The sequence below is a fragment of the Ambystoma mexicanum genome, chromosome 14 (genome assembly GCF_040938575.1).
Source record: "Ambystoma mexicanum isolate Mex_15411 chromosome 14, UKY_AmexF1_1, whole genome shotgun sequence".
NCBI lineage: Eukaryota > Metazoa > Chordata > Amphibia > Caudata > Ambystomatidae > Ambystoma > Ambystoma mexicanum.
This window is the reverse complement of record NC_090940.1, coordinates 319,473,455-319,494,647: the sequence shown is the minus strand read 5'-3', so window position 1 is coordinate 319,494,647 and position 21,193 is coordinate 319,473,455.

The window sequence follows — 21,193 nt, the reverse complement described above, 5'->3', positions numbered from 1 at the left end:
ACTCATGTATGACTAGAACTGAGTTTGCCATGAAAATAATGTTAAAACTGCAGAAAGATTTCTGATAATATGCAGCCTCTCCTAGACCAGAACAGCATGAGTAAAAAGGCACATATACGGAATAAGAACTCGGATGAATGTAAAAAAACTGCTGTAGTGGAGGTGGATACGTATGATGATGGAGCTCAGAGCCTGGAGAAGCAGTGAGCTAGTGGTCAATGAAAACATTTATTCGACAGACTCCCCGGAACAATGTATGACCAGAAAAGAAAAGAAACATGCATTAAGATTACGTTTGGCACAGCAGAAACAGTCCTCTATCCCTGGGAACTTGCCTAAGAATGGCACTACAAAAATCTCAAAACGAGCAAAAATGAAGGTGGCTCGCACAAAAACGCAGGCAGAGTAAACAAGGAGAAACATGTACTAGTTGGTTAGGTAATGAAGTAACCACCAATGAAAGTGCATCTGTGATTACTGGCACAGGATTACCTGCCCACGTGTTGGGCAGCTCAGAAGTTCTGGGAAATAAAGGGAGTACTGGCAGCTCTATGCCTGACCACAACAGGATTGATTGGCTTGACCATTCAGTAACAAACGAGGGGCCAAAGGGAGGAAGCGGTTTCACTCGTTTGATAAATAGTGGCATGAAAAGTTTCAATGTGAAGAATTTAAATCAAACGACTAGCAATAAGTGGCTAAATCGATCAGGCCTATTGAAAGCACTTAAATCAATAACACAATGGAGAGTCCTGAATTCAGAAGATTTTGCATTCATTGAACCTTTGGAATGTGTTAATCCAAATGTCAATATGGTGCATTGTCATTGTGCAGCCACTGTGGTACCAATACAGAGCCAACACAGGCAATTACTAATGGGAGGTATTGATTTGGATGTTGACACAGAGAAAGAAGGTCCAGCCCTCCCTGGGCAATTACTTATAATACCATTTCTAATACTATATTGGGTGCCATTATGACACAGCAAAGTATAGGAGATACAGAGATGGCAGGAGTTCAGCTGGTGCTAAAGGGGTTGGCAGATGCCTTACCCGCACTTACTGTGCCTGCCCGATGATTGTGTTCGATTGTCTGGTGGATCATGCAGGGATTTGGTCCCTTAATCGCCTCTGCAGATTCCTTGGCATCCTTATTGCCTAACCAGATGTTTAGTTTACAATGAGAGATAGAAGGCTTGTAGATGGTTATGTTATCCACCAAACAATGGCAAAGAACGGTGAAAAAGGAAGGCCATTTGGGGGCTTCGTTACTGGTATTAAGCAAACACTTAATTCTCAACAGATTTTAAATTTACAAGCCCATGACTTCATACAGGTAATTGAAGTTGAGCATTTGTTATCGCAGGATGAAGGTTTCACATCAATAGTTAATGTCTATAACCCGCCGGGACATAGATATAGAGAGAGAATCCGAGATGAGCTGGCTGAGGTTTTCTTTGAATGGTTAAGGGGTGACCATGCTGAGCATATAATTGTGGAGGGTGACTTTAATTGCCATTGTGTGTGAAATGAAAATGTCACTGTTGCTAAACAAGAGGTTGGTTGGATTAAAATGAGACAGACTAAAGGGAACATGGAAGGCAGCAATTGGCTTGGTTTTCTGAAGGAGTGGGACATTTACATGATGAATGGGAGAGTGGACGAGGACCGCCCTGGGAATTATACTTAGCTCTTGGTAAGGAAAAAGGCAACATTTGACTACTTCTTTGTTAGCTCTGCAATCTGTAAAGATGTTGTCAGTCTGACAGCAGTTAGGAATAATCTGAGTGACCATGCAACTAGTACTCTGACATGTCATGCCAAGCCCACTAAAACTAGGGACGCCTAGATTGGCAGTTTGATTTCAAACCATGCAAGTAATCGTGTCAATTGGTGTTCTATGAACATTGAGAGGGCAAGGAAATATATGATCGAGTATGGCCCAATATTAGTTAATGACTTGGGAGGATGAATGCTGAGGACATTGAAAATTGGGTCTCTGTTTTTGCTAGCAGATGTGGATACTATAAGTCTGGACTAATAATAAAAGAGAATAGTACAGGTGCTTGCTTTGACAGAGAAATAGGGACCAAAAAAGGTTGAAAAGGCTATGACAAATAATTGTTAGTCACTTATCCACTGTGGACAAGTTGAAGGCTACTAGGACAATACAAAATAAATAAATAACAGAATTGCATACGCTGGTGGAGATTTAAAGGTAGAAATTGTGATTGGCAGCATATGATTGCAGTATTAATATCCCAAAATACTCTGAATAGTTGAAATATGCTTGGGGAAGCTAAAGGACCTAGGAGACGGAAAACCAACTGCTCTATCCGTGAAGCACAGTGGAGTGACTTTATTTCCCAGTCATTTGGTAATCGTGATAATGAAATAAATGTCAGACAGAGTGAGATACATTATAATCCTAATTCAATTCTAAAGATGGAATATGACGACATAATACTTACGATAAAGAAACTAAAATCATCTAATGCGCCTGGTACGACCGGTCTCGCAAATGTTATATTTAAACGGGATCCAGCACTATGGGCCACTGTCCTGAGTGCTCTGTTTGAGAAGATTTTAAAAAATTGGATCATTCCTAGAGCTTGGCGAATGGCAATTCTGATCCGAGTTTACACAAAAGTGGACATGTATAACCCTGGGGACTATCACCTATTATCAATGTTAAATACTACGGGAATGTTTTTTGCCTCTTTCATTCTTGAGTATTTGCAGAAATGGGCAGATTCAATTGGTTTGTTAAATCGATTCAAATTGGTTTTCGGTCGGGAGGCAGTACCACAGTCAATATAAGAATGATGGATTTACTGATGGGAAAAGCACGAGTAAAGGATAATCCGGGTCTATATGCCATTTTTATTGACTTTCATTCCGCTTTTGATTCAGTGAGGGGAGAAAGATTGTGGATTCAATTGGAGAACTATAACTGCCCAAGTTACATATGGCATTTTCTGAGAATGCTGCATCTTAATAACTTGGCACAGGTGATGTTGGATGGTGAAGGAGCCTTGACCAGCCCGATGAGTATTGAAAAGGGTGTTAAAGAGGGCAGTGGCTATACTTAGCTGACCTATTCCCTGCATTAATGGAGGCAAGGGGATAGCCCCCTAAAATAGAAGACCAGCACTGTCCATGCCTTGCATATGCCGATGACCTAGTACTCATTGATCATACTATCATGGGCCTAATAGAACTGCCAAGGTACTGTGTAAATATGCTTCTGAGGACCATTTGAAAATCAATATGAATAAAACGTAAGCAATACTAATCAGTGGAGGAAAAGTTGTGAGACAGTACGTAAACTTTGACGATGTAACAATTGGATATGTAGATTCCTATAAATACCTCAGAGTTGAATTAGAGCCCAAGAGGGGCTGTACGGATTGCATTAGCGCTAAGATGAGTGCGGCCAAACAGCTGACCCATTGACGTTTACATACACGGGAAATAGGGTCCTATATAAGCAATGCTTGGTTCCTGCAGTAACGTATGGTTTAGATAGCATTAGCATAGATAAATGGGACTGGCTACAGAAACTTGAAACGTAATATTGGAGGAAAGTCCTGGGGCTACCGGATTCGTTCCCCATGTCAATCATTCGACTAGAGCTGGGACTAATCTATATAGAGGCTGTGGCTTTGAAAAGACGAGTATTGTAATTTTTAAAATCTAGGTATGCAGAATATGGACAGCTACAGCACTCTTTGGGTAACATGATGACGGCTGAATAAAAGAATAAGTATATGGGCAAAATGAGTGCTTTGCTTATAAAGATTGGGTGGTCCCCAAACTGGGACGAAAATTACTATGAAAACAAAAGAAATTTTGAAAATAGATTGCAACTATGCGATTGGGGATGTCATTTCGCCCATTTGGAAACTATAAAAACATATGGGTTTGTTTCCAATTTAAGTTATACATATAAACAAACTTAGCATTATTTAAAATTAGGTATATCTAATAAGCTGCAAAGATTTATATTGCTGCTGCGATGAAATCGACTACCGACATTATCAAATATTGGGCTGGTCATGAAGTTACCTGAAAAAGTAAAAGATTTTGTAAACTTTGTACGAACCCTGTGGTGCTAGAAACACCTAGACATGTGTTAACGTAGTGTAGAGTAATGGGCAAGGAATATGTCCGTTTATTGGGTGACTTGGTTTACGACTTGAATTGTATTAAAGACATTGGGCCTCATTCCGAGGTGGACGGTAATGGATACCGTGCACCGGTAAGGAGACCAGTGCCGGTAATCCCTTACCGCCCAATTCCGATGTCCCTTAGCGGGAACCGCAAGGGACGTGTGGTCCGACCACACGTCCCTTACGGGTCCTGTTAGGGGACCAGGGCGCTAATTACGGACCTGCCATTAGCAGGCCCATAATTAGTGCCTTCCCCATTCCCATTGAGCCCTATGGGGGCTCAAATGGGAATGGGGAATGGCCTTTGGAATGGGGACTTACCGGGTCCGCCTAGGGCGGAATGTCCCGGTAAGTCCCCACTCCACCAGATCGGACCCGGACACGATTTTGGAGGCAGCCATGGCACTAATAGCGCCATGGCTCCCTCCAAAGTCGTAATGAGGCCCATTGTGTTTTGGTCACGTTGCTTAAACACCCCTAGTTTATCCTTGTAGGTGAGGTTATATAGGACTTGGCTGATGATTGAACAAAAACCTGGCGAAAAAAGTGATGTGAATGAGTTTTAATGTAGCTTTTATGTATTTTTTTTAAATAGGATGAATGAATAATGATATGATATATTGTGATTTTAATAATGTGATGAGAACACGATTATGAATTGTATAATATATAGGTAGTGTATTATTATTAATATTGTGTTACTGATTGACATGTGTTATTTCATAATGAAAAGATATATATGTGAAGCTATTTTATGTTTTTTGCTTAAATGTATGTGTAAAGTTTTTATTAACTGAAACACATAAATCAATAAAATAAAATATTTACATTTAAGAACGCACAGAAATAAAAATTCATACAAAAGAACGCTTGTGAAAGAACTGTCCTCCATTCTTGGGGTAAACGGCATCACCTGCAAAATATTTGCAAGTGTGAGGATAATGTCTGATTACATGTTTTGTGGGGGGTGTAGAATTCACTGCAGTCTTGGGAACCCCTTTTTCAGGCAATGTATCTTAAACCGTAAAGAGGCATTGGCACTGAAAGGGATTATGGTACATGAGGACTGCCACTTGAAGATATGTCACTTACATGACTTGTGACGATCTGTGTCACTTAAGTAACTTGCAACAAAGCACCCAACAGTGATCACTGACCTGGCCAGCAGGCAATCCTCGACAACAGGAAAATCCCCCTGAGGACTTTACCATCCTCTGTCTGTGGGGTAACAGGATCGAAGGGGAGCAACCTCCCCAGGGAAACCCTCTGGGGAATAAAACCCTGGACTGGATTAGGGGGCGTAGGTAACGGCTTCTCTTCCTCGGATCTCACGATCAGAGCTTTGTTGGTTCGGTGTTCTCACATGACTGGCTGGAAGTCTTCGACTCACAGAAAGAAGGCACAGCAAGTAAGTATGTGAAAGTCTCTGAAAACCGAAAGTAGAGGAGAAAAAAAGATGGGGATCGGCACCTGTGGTTTGCGAGTTACTTCCCCGGACTAGTGACAGCTGAGGAATTAGCGACGTGTGGTGTTTTCATGAGGGGGAAGAGAATCCTGAAACCCAAAGAAAGGGTGAGAGAAATTCCTACTCTGAAGTCTAAATCTCTCCCTCTCTACTTCACTTACAGAGTTAGACTCGCAGCCTAGTTTTAAGGCATCTGCGCCAGGGGCGTGGTGTTCGACTGAAGCAGAGGAGTTCCCTGTGAGTGGGTTCTGAAAGGAGAAAAGGGTTAGAAAAGAACGGAAAGCATGAAAGGGCTCTAGTTAGGATGAAGACCCCACTCCCGTTCTTACTTCCGGATAGGGGATCATAGGAACGGGCTTAATGCTGCACTTCGGATTCAGAACTGCAAGAGGTAAAGGAGCGCTGGCGTAGCAATTGCTTCGTGAAGCAGACGCGGACGTGACCGTGAAGGTAATAGATCTAAAGAGATGAAAGGTAAGTAAGTTGAAAGAAGTACAGAATGCTTTGGTAATCAGATTCCCTGGACCACGAACTTACAGAGCGTCTTCTAAGGGAGTAGTGACGAATGTGTAACCTGGAACTGCCAGCATATAATGAGACCCCTGACTCAAGGTAGGCGGGTCATCCGCAGAGGCTGGAGGGGATGTGCAAAGTGTAAAGGAATGGCGCAAGCCGGCGGCCATGTTGGAATCCCTAAGTACAGCAGCAAAATGAACACGGCCGCAGCGCCACAAGAACCAGCAGCCATAGTGAGATGTAACATGAGGTGGTCAGTCAAAATGTATTATTTTTTTATTTATATGTATTTTTTGGGTTCGGTAAGTTAAAAAAAGGGGTAAAATAAAAAAAATAGAAAAAAAGTGGGGTTGGGGGGAACCCCCATTCGAAAAAAAACCTATTGAAAAAGAAATTCGACTTTTTTTTTCTACATTTTATTTTCTACATTTTGACTTTCGACATTTTTGTTTTCGACCAAATGACTATAAACCGTAACATGACTCCTGGTACACCCCCTCCCTTAGATCCTCACCCTGTACAGGCAGTTCATGAAAGCTCTAATATGTGTCAAGTAGCCCTGAAGCCCAATTAGTTTCTGTTAGACTGCTCGAGGGTACAATTACACCATCTTTTGGAGGTGAAAGTGAGAAAACTCCCTATTTCGCGACAGGCGGCAGAGAAGGTTTATAGCTGTATAGATCATGCTCGGCCATCGGCCTGATGTTTTTCACATCTTGTTGAAATATTTTACACTTTTAAAACACAGCTATTTATTTACAAGTTTGCAGTAAATACATAGAATCAACAAACTTTTTAAAAGTAGAATGCCTTTTTTTTAGCGTCCGGGGGTCCACAGATCCTGCAAATCTTCCGAAATCCACAGCGCTGGTCTGGCTGAGTTCCAAAGCATGGGCTTTAAAGACATCCAACCCCCCCCCCCTCAGCAGAACACTCCCCGGACCTTTGAAAACCCCTAGTCACAGGGAGTTTAGAATATAATGAGTCAATCAGATGTCCTTTAGACACAGCAGGCACATGCCGGCTGAAGATTACAGGCGCCTTGGCGCTAAGCTTCCTTTACAATTAATGGGACCATGCAAATACAGTTTAGTCACACCAGGCACATGGCGGCGCGCGATTACAATAGCCCCGGGGCATCTTTGCAAGATTGCATCATTCTGATGTGGCTTCATATAATTTCTAATACACAAAGAAACCGAAATAGCCGAGTCAGAGCACAGGGCCTCGTGTGTGTGTGTGTGTCGTCATCTGTGAATTCTCTCCCCTGCCATGGCATTTTCATAAAGGCAAGCTGTGCTGCTGGAACACTGCTTTCTGAACACAAGGCAGAATGGTAGAATGCAGTGTCCCAGCATTTTGCATGCGTTTGTTTGTGATTTTTGTAGCCCTGGAATTAGAGCTTCACTTTTCATTTTGTTATACATTATAAACTATATATTCACAGTCCCTGTAACTCAGCTGTTTATTTTTAAAAAAAATGTAGCAAGGCTTTTAGCATAATATGTTCACAATGCTTGCTTGTCAGGGCATGCCCGGGCATGCCCTGGTAGCTTCACAATGCCGCCCAAATATGGATATAATTTTTTTAAATGTTGATTTCAAGATTTTTTGATGTCAGTCCTTTCTATAAATCTGATATAATTTTGATATCAATTTTTTTGATTTTGATACGCCAAACAAGTTTGATATCAAGAACTTTGAATTTTGATATAAAAACTCTGCTATAATTTTGATATAAAAAATCACATTAAAAAATATGTTTTTGAAGCCTGAGTATTATGCATTGGCCATGACACTAAATTACAGTTCTCCCATTGTGGACTGTTGATTTTAAATGTTTAATTAAACGTACAGCTTTGCGCAGGGTTTTTGCTAGCATAACCCATGTGTGCACAAGTCATCTTTTGGCGCGTATGCGATACTAATCAGATATTTGAACAGTATCAGCAAAGTACCGCTTTGTTTGCACATCATTTGGGAGCAGTCTTTTCCTCCCTTTTCAGAGCCTGTACCCGTTCGAGTAGACTGAGCACTGGATTGAAATTTTAATTTTCAGGACCCTGTGTTTGATTGTTATGCGGGTTTAATATGGTTGTCCGTGTGCACAGGGTGTTTGGAAAATATATGAAGGCTGAATTAGAGTATTAGTATTTTTAAACATGTAAGAGCTACACTGTCCTTTTATTCATTGTGTGCCAGGAATTGAGAATATAATTGCAACTTTTATAAAATGGCCCTTCTGACAATGTGGCGCAGATCAGATATTGACAAAGTGTTGTAGCTGTGATTCATTTATATATATAAACGGAAATTGACGAGATGGGTGGAAAATCCCATTTCAGCGTGATCCTAGGGTGTCGGAGGACGCAAAAGGAAACACTGTGGGGTAAGTACTCCTTTCTCTAATCATATTCTGTTAGAGATATATATCTCTGGTTTGAATTACACATTGCAATCTTCTACATCACTTTGGAGTACATCAAATTTTGGTTCTGTAAACACCAACCGTGAAACAGGAATCACTGGGATTTGCTGTATTAAGACTGTATAATTGGAACAGTCCAAAGGTTTTTTTTTTGTATACTGGCATGTCTTCCCAAGCCAGTAGAGAAGCAGCAAGAAGGGAACAGGCCAACACCCTTTTCAATGAAACTTTACCTTGTGGAAGAAACAAAAACATTGAACAAACAACAAAACCAATAAACAACAGAGAGAGATTGCTCTCCTCAAAGAATTAGAAAAACCATGGAAAAAAGAAATCAGCAAATGGTGGGAAGAACATTCCTTACAAAACTACATAGATGTAGGGAGAATCCCCAGAGGGTTAAGGATATTGACCATACCATCCTTTGAAGAACAGGACCCCATTATGTTACACGAATGGGGTGATGCCACCGATTGCTGTTCAAGCACCTTCCTAAAATTACTTATTAGGTATGCCGGTAGTGATTGGACTAAGATCCTAATACAAATGACCGAGAAGAAGACAAAATAACATTGGTTAAAGTAAGTGATAAAGGTAAAAAATTGAAAGCACACATGGAAGACAGTTTAAAAATATATGAAGATGAAATCAAGCTTAAGAAACAACGTAAATTCGTACTTGACAAACAGGATTATGAAAGTGGCTGTGTTTACACCTTTGCATATAGATTTGACAAACTGAGGCAAAAAGTAATAATTGTGCAAGTCGTATCTATAAGCCAAAATGAGAACATCACAGATCCTACTGCTTCTACTTCAGAATCCGATGTCACAGAAAGTGAAAATGAAGAGCCATCTATACGCTTCATTTTTTTTAGAGGAAATTAGGCTACTTTGTCAAGATGGAAGAGCAAACAAAAAAAAACGAGAAAACAATTTCAATACAAGAGGAAGAGGGAGAGGAAGAAGAAAAACACGAGGAGGGGGCAAAGGGGCACTAAGTACAGCCAAGAACCCTCTAGCAAGATCTCTGAGCGCTGGTAAATAAGTAACACTGTGACAGAAGAGATGACTAAACAACATGTGATTAATCTGTCCCACCATGTACTGACGGATGAACAAACTAAAGTACTACATTTGGGACTCAACTTCTGTCCAATGGCCAGATACGATTATGTACAGGCTCAGATTGATCCAGATAGCTTCATGCGTAAATTGCGCCTTAAAACATTATTTGCAATAAATACGTACAGGAAGCCAACCAATCCTGTGCAAGAAGGCAGCATGGATATTGCAATTGCGGAACTCAGTACCCTCTCCACTCTAATAAATTTGGAAAAAGGAGGTCAAACGCAAACAAGTGAAGACTCTGTCAATTTTGATGAGGTACTAATAAGTATTGATTGGCCTTTCACCAGTAAATAGAAATGTAAATCCAGGTTTAATCCTACGGAGATTCCCAGCAGTCATATTAAAGCTTTTCAAAATGTAGGTATTGATGACCTAAAGAGCATAAGAAGAAGTAGCAGATTTCAAAATAACGACAATCTGTCTAGGAAACATAAGAAAGTGCTCATCGAATTAAGTCAATTGCCAAACTGTATCATCAAGTCGGCTGATAAAGGCTGTAACATCGTTATGATGAACAAACATGACTACATAAAAGAGGCTTTCAAACAACTATATGACACAAAAGGTTACGAGAAGCTGAATATGAATCCCATAAAGGAATTGGAAGGCAAAGTAAAAACTTTACTCAGTGAGTGGGAGAAATTAGGTATTCTAGATGAAGGTATGTGGAAGTTCCTCTATACAAAGCATTCAATAATACTGACCATATCCTTCCTCCCCAAAATTCATAAGATTCCCACTAGACCACCAGGAAGGCCCATTGTGACTCTCAATGGGTCCGTTCTGGAAAACATGTCCAAGTTTGTAGATGAGGCGTTGTTTACATTTGTATCATCATAACCCTCATATTTGAAAGACACCACTGATTTCTTGTCCAAAATAGATGATCTGCCATGGCAGCCTACATACATCTTGACAAGCATTTGTATTTGTATTTATTTGTATTTAGTTTATTTATAAAGCGCAGCCAGGCCCAAGGGCAACCGGGCGCATAGTCTTGCATACACAGTTACAGTACAATTACAGTAAGGGTCAATGACAAGAGGTTCAGGCTCCCCCAGTTTACAGAGGCGGGGAGCAGGATTCTTTTAGAGGAATCAAACATACAATAGTGTACAGGCAGAGGAAATAGAGATGAGCAGGTATCTGTACCAGATATATAGCCATAAACAATAAAGTAAGCACGTAAATAGAAGACATGAACAAGAAAGCAGGGCGACCCTGCGGTGGGCCAGGTCTTATGTGAAGTGCTTCATGCAATCTGCGTGAGCAGTCAGGATTTAGTTTTCTTCTTGAAGATATGGAAAGAAGGCTCAGTTCTGATGGGAACCGGCAGTGAGTTCCAAAGCTTTGAAGCTAGGACAGGGAAGCTCACAACTCCAGCTTTTTGGAGTTGAAATCTGGGCAAGATGAGGCTGTGAATTTGAGGAGTTCTGGAGAGTGAGGCGGGTGGATAGGTATGGTGGGGCTTTGTTGTCCAGGCATTTATGAGTCAAGGCTAGTTGTTTTACTGGGAGCCATTGAAGATCTGATCGGACGTTGGAAATATGGGAACGCCTAGGGATGTTGAGAACCGACCTGATGGCATTATTCTGGATTGTTTGCAGTTTGTTGAGGTTGGACTGACTAGTCCCCAGGTAGAGGGCACTACAGTAGTCGATCTTCGACATAATGAGTGTTCTTGCCAAGGTAACGCAATTGTGTGGGTTCAGAAAAGGTCTGCAGGCCATGATGAGTTTGCAGGTATAGGCCGATGCCGACCTTACTGCATTTGTTTGTCTGTTCAGTGAGAGAGCAGAGTCCAGATATACGCCTAGAGTTTTGGTGTCCTTAGAGACCTTAATATCATTGCCATCGATGTTGAAGGACTTGAAGGCTTGGTCTAGTTTATTGAGGCGTTGAGGTGAGCCTAGTAATAGGAGCTCTGTCTTGTCATCATTGAGACATAGTTTGTGTTGTGCCATCCAGGCCTGAACAACCAGATGGATGTCATTCATGGATTTGTTATCAGCTAAGTGGTCACCACTGATACGAATGAGTATCTGGTTGTCATCCGCATAGTTAGTGTAGGAGACACCCAGATAATTAAGCACATCGAAGAGGGGTTTGGTGAACACGTTATAAAGCGTAGGCGATACACAAGGGCCTTGTGGGACACCGCAGTGTATCGGAGAGAGATCCGCGGAGGCTGTGGGAGAGAAGACCCTCATGGATCTGTTACTTAGGAAGGAGTGGATCCATGCATTGGCAGAGTCCGAAAACTGGGCAGCGGATTTAAGGTGTTGGCAGAGTATTTGGTGGTTGACCAGATCGAATGCCGCCGAGAGATCAAGAAGTAGGAGTAAAGCTAGCTTCCCATTATCTTTTAGAGTCTCCATTTGGGTTTTCAGATCGATCAGGGCTGTTTCAGTTCCGTGTTTAGGACGGAAGCCAGATTGTCTTAGCCCAAGGAGGTTGTTGGATTGAAGATAGTCTTGGATCTGTAGATAGGCTGCGCGATCACGAATCTTGAGCAGGAAAGGGACTGTGGTAATAGGTCTAAAGTTAGTCGGTATGTTAGGGTCCTGGGATGTTTTTTTCAGTAGTGGGATCACCCAGGCGTCCTTGAGGTTGTCAGGGACAGTGCCTGTTTTGAATGAGGCGTTTATGAAGGCTGTGATGAAGGGGGCTTGGTCGTGAGAGGCTTCCTTGATGATAGGGGCCGGACAAGGTTCGCCTTGACAGTTGGATGGCTTGAGGTTGTTTATGATTTCTTCTACTTCAGGAATAGTAATAGGGGAGAAGGCGAACGGTTTACAGTTCGGGTTGGCTTGACAGGTAACAGACATGGGAATGGTCAGAGGTTGGTCAGACTGTAGGGAGTTTTGTTTACCTCTAATTTTAGATTGGAGGGATGACATTTTTCCCAGAAGTGCTGTCTGTATGTTGGTACACCAATTACTGTCTTTGGTGCAGGAGTCAGGAGGTAATGCAGGAGTCTCAAGTTCCTTGAGAATTTTGAATAATTCCTTAGAATTGGATTGTGTTGACAAGATGCGATTGTTATAGGACTCTTTTTTGGCCTGGAATATGGCTTCTTTGTAGTTGAGAGTAGCTATGAAGAGACCATCCTTGTGGGCCTTGGACGGGTGACTTTTCCAGCGTGATTCTGCGCTACGTTTCTCTTTACAAAGCACTCTAAGCTGTGGTGTGAACCACGAGTTAAGGTGCGCGTGCTGCTTAGGTCTCCAGAATTTGAGCGGGGCGATGGAGTTTATAGTTGAGAGCATATGATGTGAGAATCCTAGATCAGTTAGGGTGTTGGCAAGGTCAATGGCCGCAGGGTCATTGGGGTCTCGGTAACCTAGATTGAGGTCGCCAAGAATGATGGTTTGAGAATTAGTTTTAGCTTTGTCAAGTACTAAGGAGGTAATGTCATCCACAAACGGTGTGGGGGGACTGGGTGGTCTGTAGATTAAGTGTACAGTGGCCGTTTGGTTAGGAGAAAGTGGAAGTTTGGCAGATAGTAGCTCGGCAGATTCCAGATTGGTACTAGGTAGTGTTCTGAGTCCTAGTGAGTTTTTATGGATGAAGGCCACTCCGCCACCTATGGAGGTGCGGTCGCATCTAGAGATAGAGTACTCAGGAGGAATAGCCAGAGAGAGTGCCGGGCCCGAGGCGGGATGCAGCCAGGTCTCAGAGATGGCGATGAAATCAAGCTCCTGAGTCTTGATAAGATCAGCGATGTCAAGAGCGTGGGCTGCAAGGGACCTTGCGTTGACCAATGCGGCCTTGATCTGTATGGCTTTGCCTGGTAAGATCGGGGTTATCTGTGGGGGCTTAGGGGTGGGTGAGATAAGAGTCTGGAAGGAGGGGCTAGGCATCGGGCGTTTCAACCAAGTGCTAGGCTGCAGAGGGTGTCCCGTCATGCCCAGGAATCTAGTTCCTAATCTCTTGTTTCTTAGGTGGGTAGGACATGGTTGGTTAGGCGTGGGTTTTTTGGTGAAGTGTTCTAACCATAAGGCAGGGGCATTAAGGTATATGTTAGTGGGCTCAACGCTCAAGTGAGGCAGGTTATTGGGCAATGCCGGTGCCATGTTGGGTCTCGAGTCGTTGCGTAGAGCTGCTATCCCTATAGATTGATAGGTGGGGGCCATAGTTCCAAAGCGCCGAATGCGCGATATGGCTAGGCTGGCTGTTGATAAGTGGATCCCAAAGGTAGATGCCCACAGTGAGAATGATATTCTCAGTAAATGGAGCATTAGCCTTAGGTAAGTGCAAAAGTGTAGTAACATGATACCGATATTAAGATAATAGTATGGACCTGGTGAGCATCAGTGGTCGCTAGCTAAAGTTACCTGCAATCATTTGGATCTGATAGTGACTGGGTGGAGGACCTGCAGCTTGTCTGCAAGAGTAAGCTGGGTAAAGGTGAGAGGTGAACAGGGTGAGGCCTATAAGCGTCGGTGGGCTAAAATGAGCTATCAGGTACAGAGCACACATAAGCTAGAATAGTAAACTAACGCAGTGTGGAGTACACATGGGCTATAAGAACTATGCGGTGCGGAACACACAGAGTCAAAAATACAGAGCTAATGCAGTGCACAGCGCACATGGGCAAAATGAGCTAACACAATGCGGAGCATATAAAGTCAAAAATACAAAGCTAACACAGTGTAGAGCACACATGCGCAAAATGAGCTAACACAATGCGGAGCACATATGGTCAAAAATACAGCGCTGACAGTGCAAAGCACACATGGGCAAGATGAACTAACACAATTTGGAGCACACAAAGGCAAATTGAATAGACAAATGTAGAGTACACACGGGCTAAATTGAATTATCAAATGCAGAGCATACAAGTAGTAGTGTGCTGGAGCTAGGTCCGTAAGTAGTGTGTGAGGCAAAATGGGCTGGAATAGGAACTGAGATAAGGGTTGCAAAGACTAATGTATATATATATATAGCTCAAACGTTAGTGCATAGTGGGCTAGATAAGCCGCTCAAGTGTAGGTGACTAGATGAGGGCATAGCACAGGACTCAGATGAGGCACATTAGGTTGGGTACATAATTCAAATAATCAGGTGCAATAGGCTTGGCAAAACTCAAATGTAGAAATATTGGACTATGTAATCCGGACAGGAGTCAGGGCAACATGAGCTAAGGCCACAATTTACATATTAGAATGCAGTAGGCTAGGTACAAGGCTTGCATGATGCATCCTAGGCTGGATACTGAGTTCAGATAATAAAGAGCAAAAGGCTAGCTGTAGGCTCTGTTACAGGCACAATAGGATAATACACGACTCATATATTGGCCACAGTGATCTATACAGAAGCAATATTGGGCACATTATGCTGCCAGCAATCTAATATGCAGACACATTAGAGTGGGTGCACAACTCATATAGCAGTAGGTGTCATGTAATGGGCGTAGTCCGGTAATTATAGGGCTGCAGTCTCATAGGGTGCAAAATATTGAATATCTCGGTCAGTTAATAAAAGGCAAGCAGAAATAGCTAGACGGTTCAGAAGTGATGGCCTAGTAGATTAAAATGCAATATAGGCAGGATGGGGGTGGCATATTAGAAGCAGTATGCATATTCAAAGTCTATTCCAATACCTAAGGTTCAGGTTATTGTCTGACCTCCGGTCAGGCACTATGACAAATACGGTGACACGGGGTGCATATAACGTGTTGCTTCAAATAGCAATGTACAGCGAGACAAAGTGAAACGTTATATCAGGTGAACACATATGGCATAGTCTGTTAGAAGTGCACCTCCGACCACGACAGAAGGGGAGCAGGGGTGAGGTAAGCCAGACTTATGCTTGGTATTGTACAGCATTCGACATAATTATAGAGCGTGTTGTAGATATTCTTTACAGGGTAATGTACAAGATCATTGAATTATTTGCAACATACCAACATGATCTTGGGCACGATTGACCTATGCCTTAAAAACAACACCTTTATTTTCACAATTAATTCTTCCAGCAAACCCAGGGGACTGCTATGGGGTCTACTTTTGCACCCCCATATGCAAATTTGACCATGGGGCACTGGGAGAAATTCACAGTGTGGGCATATGAAAACGAGGCATATACTGAAAACAGTGCTTTGGTTACGTTACATCGATTACCTCTTTATTATTTGGAAAGGCAGCGAAAGCAAATGGGTAGTGTTTGTCAAACATTTGAACATCAATAACTGCAATTTAAAATTCACTGAACATCATAGTGCACACTCCATACTGTTTTTGGATGTAAAAGTGAAAATAATTGATCAGAAAGTGATGTGTGTGCTGTACCGGAAACCAGCATGCTCTAATGCTCCACTAAATGCTAGACTTGGACATCCCAAAAGCCATATAGGGAGTATACCCTATGGTGAATTCATTTGGAAACGCAGGAACTGCACTAATATTGCAGATTTAGATGCAGGCAGTAAAATCACTGCATGGGGATTTCTCAAACAATCATATCCCAAGAAAATAATCAAGAGATCCTATCTCAAAGCATGTGCCTTGGATAGATACACTTCACTAACCAAAACAAGAATCTGATACTATAGGCAACACTGATGATGATGCCACTAGATTAATTCTCACTTTTGGAAGCCATGCGTAACCAGTGAGACGAATCCTTAAAAAATATTGGAAAGTTTTAAAAGCAGATTAAGATCTTGGGGCAATATTAAATAAACACCCTGACATAACTTTCCGGAAAAGCAGATGCATCAAGGATACCCTGGTGAAGAGTTTTATGAAACCTGTCAACCTTGGGGAGAAGAACAAGTGGCTAACCAAAAGTGGAGAGGGCTTTTTCAAGTGCACTTGATGCAAAGTATGCAAATATGCCCGGAATTGTTATATGTATCCAGTCCTTGACTATCCTATGTACATCAATGGGAAAATCCTATGCAATTCTGAACTCGTAGTATATGTTTTGGCATGTCCTTGCTCTAAATGGTATGTGGGAAGCACAAAATGTAAATTAAAAGTTTGCATCCTGCAACATGTAAGAACAATAAGAAATAAGGACAGTGCCTATCCCATGGCTAAAAATGTTTTGGAATTCCATGGAGGAGATCCAAAAGAACTGACTTTTTTGGCATACATAAAGTAGATGTTGGACCGAGGAGGAGGAGACATGGAACATCAGTTACGACAGAAGAAGACCAAATACATTATAGACTTTGAGAGTAAAAACTCAGGTGGCCATAATGTAAATGAGGCACTCTGTACATTTCTGGGAGTGTAACAACCCTATGAACATTCCTCTTCTATACGCATAAGCCATCTTCCCTCTTTGGCTTTCCTTTCTTTTCTGGTTGTCGAATAAATCTAAAATTATTTTTTTTCAACAATTTAAAACATCTATTTGGTTGTGTCATGAATTGGAACATTCCCAATAATAGGAACTAACAGATTGTCTGAGAGACCATGTGTGGTCCTTAATGTTCTACTGTAGAAACTAAGGATAAGGAATCACGTTTATTTTGAACATTTTCTTTGGTTTAAAGAATTTGGCATAGCCCTGCGCTGTTATATTATTGATTTTCTTAGCAGCCGCTTCGTATATAGCGTTATTTTACTTTTATGGTTTTCATGGCCTTGGAAATGTTGGGGTTTTGTACATATTAGTTTAGTTTAGTTTAGTTTATTACTTGTATTGCGCACCAAACCCACAGGTAGTCGGGCGCATCGCATAAGGTTACTCACAGCTTAGTTGTACATAGATAGAAATTACAGTATAGTCAACAAGCATAGTAAGGATAACATTTTTACAATTATTTACATTTTACATAAAAATAGCGCAGAGAATATATATACAATATGTATAAGAAAAGATTATGCCCAGTCTTTAAAGACGGCATACCAGTTGGAGTCTGAAGTAAAAGAGGATAGGATCTAGGTGACGAGGGTAAGCGCCAAGGACCACTTAGTCATCAGAGACTTTGAGCATTTTTATAAGGGTGTGGCAAAATTTTGGGTAGGATGGTTCTAGTCTGAGTGGGGTGGGGAGTGAGTTCCATAGTTGGGTAGCCTTGACCTGGAAGCTGTTGCCTCCCACTCTGGCTAGTTTGAATCTGGGGGTCAGGAGACAGTTAGTATTTGAATGTCTAGTTAGTCTTGTCTTAGGTTTAGTGATGATTCTGCCCATAAGATAGCGAGGGGCTGCTTTGTTTACACATTTATGAGTCAGGGAGGCAACTTTAAGTTTTATTTTGTCAATCGTAGACAGCCAGTTGTGAGCTCTTCTAGTGTCCGAGATATGGTCTCTCCTCGCAATTCCTAGCGCAGCTCTAAGGGCGTTGTTTTGCAGGAGTTGGATTTTCTTAGTGGTTTTTTTACTCGCCCCAATGTACATGGCATTACAGTAGTCGAGTCTTGATAATATAAGAGCTCTAGCAAGGGTGATGCAGCTAGCATTGGAAAGGAAGGTTCTACCAGCTCTGATTAATTTACAGGTATAGGCTGTGGCCGAGGACAGCTTGTTTACCTGTTTGTTAAACGATAGGGCAGAATCCAGGTAAAATCCTAGTGTTTTTACATCCTTGGCAGTTGTAATAATGTTGTTATCGACGCTAAAGGCAGAATAATTAGGGCTTAGTTTCTTTAGTGATAGTTGTGTACCCAGGATGATGATCTCTGTCTTGTCATCATTCAGACATAGTCCATGGGAGGCCATCCATGCCTGGATGATGAGGTAAACCTTATTTACCAAGGCCAAATCCTTTTCATAATCACCGGTAATTGGTAGGAGGATCTGTGTATCATCTGCATAGTTAGTGTAGGTGATACCTAGATGATCCAGATCATCGAAAAGGGGCTTAGTGAAAATGTTATATAAGGTAGGTAATTTATATCCTTTACAGGTTTGGTATATTGATTTGGTTTGCACTTTATTTTTGGTGTACAGAATTCGTGTTGTCTTTTTCTGTCCTTTATAATATAGGATAATTTATGTTTTCTTTTCCTTTTCACCTTCACCTTCTTTACTATTACCCAGGTCAAAGCCGAGTTGTGCAGCACTGTAATGAGTCTTTTGTGAATTTTTTTATCATGCAATATTGCTTTAAATGCCACTCATGGTGAACCTGTATCTATAGACAGGAGGGAGTCCTACTGGAAGTTTTGAAATGCACTATGCACTTTCAACACGAACCTGGTCCTTTTAGAGTGGTTAGCGACGAGTTACATACAGGAGGGGGTCCTATTGGATGCTTTTAAATGCACCGTGCACCTTCAATATGAACATGGTCTCTTTTTTAGAGCCTTTTTTTAGAGCTGTTTGTGACAAGTTGCAACCGTACTGTTTAAATGCATTTAATGTTGTCAAAAAATACACAGATGAAACATATCATCTGAAGTCCCATACCCATCGAACCAGTCTACGTAGATAAGAGGGAGTTCCACTAATTGTTTGATATGCATTTCGCACTTTAACTAAAACTGTATCAGCTAATACATATGCACTGTCCTATCTCATTTGAACCATTGAGAGGGATAGAACCAGGTGGTCCGGCGGTTATGGGGAATGTTAGACGCGAGAACTGTCAAATACAAATGCTCAATTAACACATTGGAATGCCTATGATATTAATCACACAATACTTGCAGATGTATAGATTAAGACACCTATATAGCAGTCTACATCCAATATTTTAAAAGGTAAGTAATGTTAAAATGCCACGATCTTTTTTATGAATGATGTCTTACACTGATGATTGAGCCCAATCTATTTAAAGATGTTGGTTAACTAAGAACTTCTGGCGTTCTGCAAGGAGAGTTAGCACTGTAAAACAAATTAAAAAGATTGCGATGTCCGTAACAATAAGTTACATAGGTCAGCGCGCATGTAGGTGTTAAATGTACTTAAAACAATTACGCTTCATGGATTGTAGAGTTCTGGACTCTGCAATAGATGTTCATTTGACATCCCAATGCAAAATGGCCAAAACAGCTCAACAGGGTAACAGTCCCCTTTTCACTTTTTATGGCTTTGCACTGGTTTGGTGTTTTAAAGGTTCAACATTCAAAGGTGGAATTACTGTGTACAAGCCACGCGACAGTGGTGAAACGTGTTAGTTGCTTGCACTCTGCTGGCATGTACTATTTTGGGAAGATGAAAGATTTTATAATTCATTTTCTCTAAATAAAGTTTCGAACATTTTAAACGAACTTCACAGACTCTTGGCCGTTGCATTGAAAGGAAATTCTCACGGGAGTGCTGCGCACCACGATGTCGTTTCCTCGCAGCCAAGTCTTGGATATGTATGTGTGTGTGTATATATATATATATATATATATATATATATATATATATTTATATTTTCAAAAACAGAAAATATATATAGATGGATTGAAATGTACATTTTCAGGACCCTGTGTTTGGTTGTTATACAGGTTTAAATATGTTGATGCTGACTGTATGTTGTTATGTGTTATACAGAAATGGCTCCTAAAAATGGGATGTTGCTACAGGGAGCATGTGGAAAAACAGCATGCAGCGCAGGACAACTCGAGGCTGTTGGAATGGGGCAGCCTGCTGTTTCTGTATTAACACATTTTGGATGTTTTTGTTAAGCAGCAAGGGCCGATTGGATTTGGGGGCCCCGCCACAACAGATGTCTTTTGTGAAATCATCACCAGGGCCACTTGGTTCTGAAGTTTTTGTAACAGCAGCCAGAATGTCCAGGTGCCTAGTAAGTGATCAAAAAGTCTCCAAGGGACTGGGTGCTTTGCGTGGATCGGCAAATTCAGAATGTTTTGAGAGCACTGGGATGGGTTTGCCTGTCTCTACCCGATCTCTTTAGGGCTTTGGAATGGGGCCTGTTTTGCACATCAACAGCTTTGGAATGTTTCAACGACCCATGGATGGAGTCCGACAGTGCTGTTACAGCGGTAAAACCCAATGGATCTGGGGGGCACATGCCGCAGAGTACTTTTGTGAATTCATCAACGGGCCTGTCTGGCTCTCTTGGGATCAACAAATCATAAATGTTTTAAACGCCCAAAGGATGGGTGGTCCATTGTTTTTGTTGCATCAACAAGGGCTGATGGATTGGGGGGGGGCACGCTAAGGAGTTGTTATGTCATTTCATCAGTAGGCATGCCTGGATTAAAGCTTGCACCCATTGGAGTTGGTTTTTGTTGTTGTTTTGGATTCATCCAGAGGGGCCAGAGGCATGTCTGGGGGTGCCTGAAATGTGGAGTTTTTCTTTTTGTTTTTGATTCCTCCAGAGGGGCCCGAGGAGTGTCTGGGAGGCCCCCAAAACGTGAGTTCTTTTTTATCTTGTTTTTGATTCATCCAGACAGGATCGAGGAGTGTCTGGAGGGCCCCAAAATGTGGAGGAGTTCTTTTTGTTTTTGATTCATCGAGAGGGGCCGGAGGAATGTCTGGGCCACCCAAAATGTGGAGTCCTTGTTTATCATGTTTTTGATTCATCCACAGGGGTCCGATGAGTGTCTGGGGGCCCAAAACGTGGGGTTCTT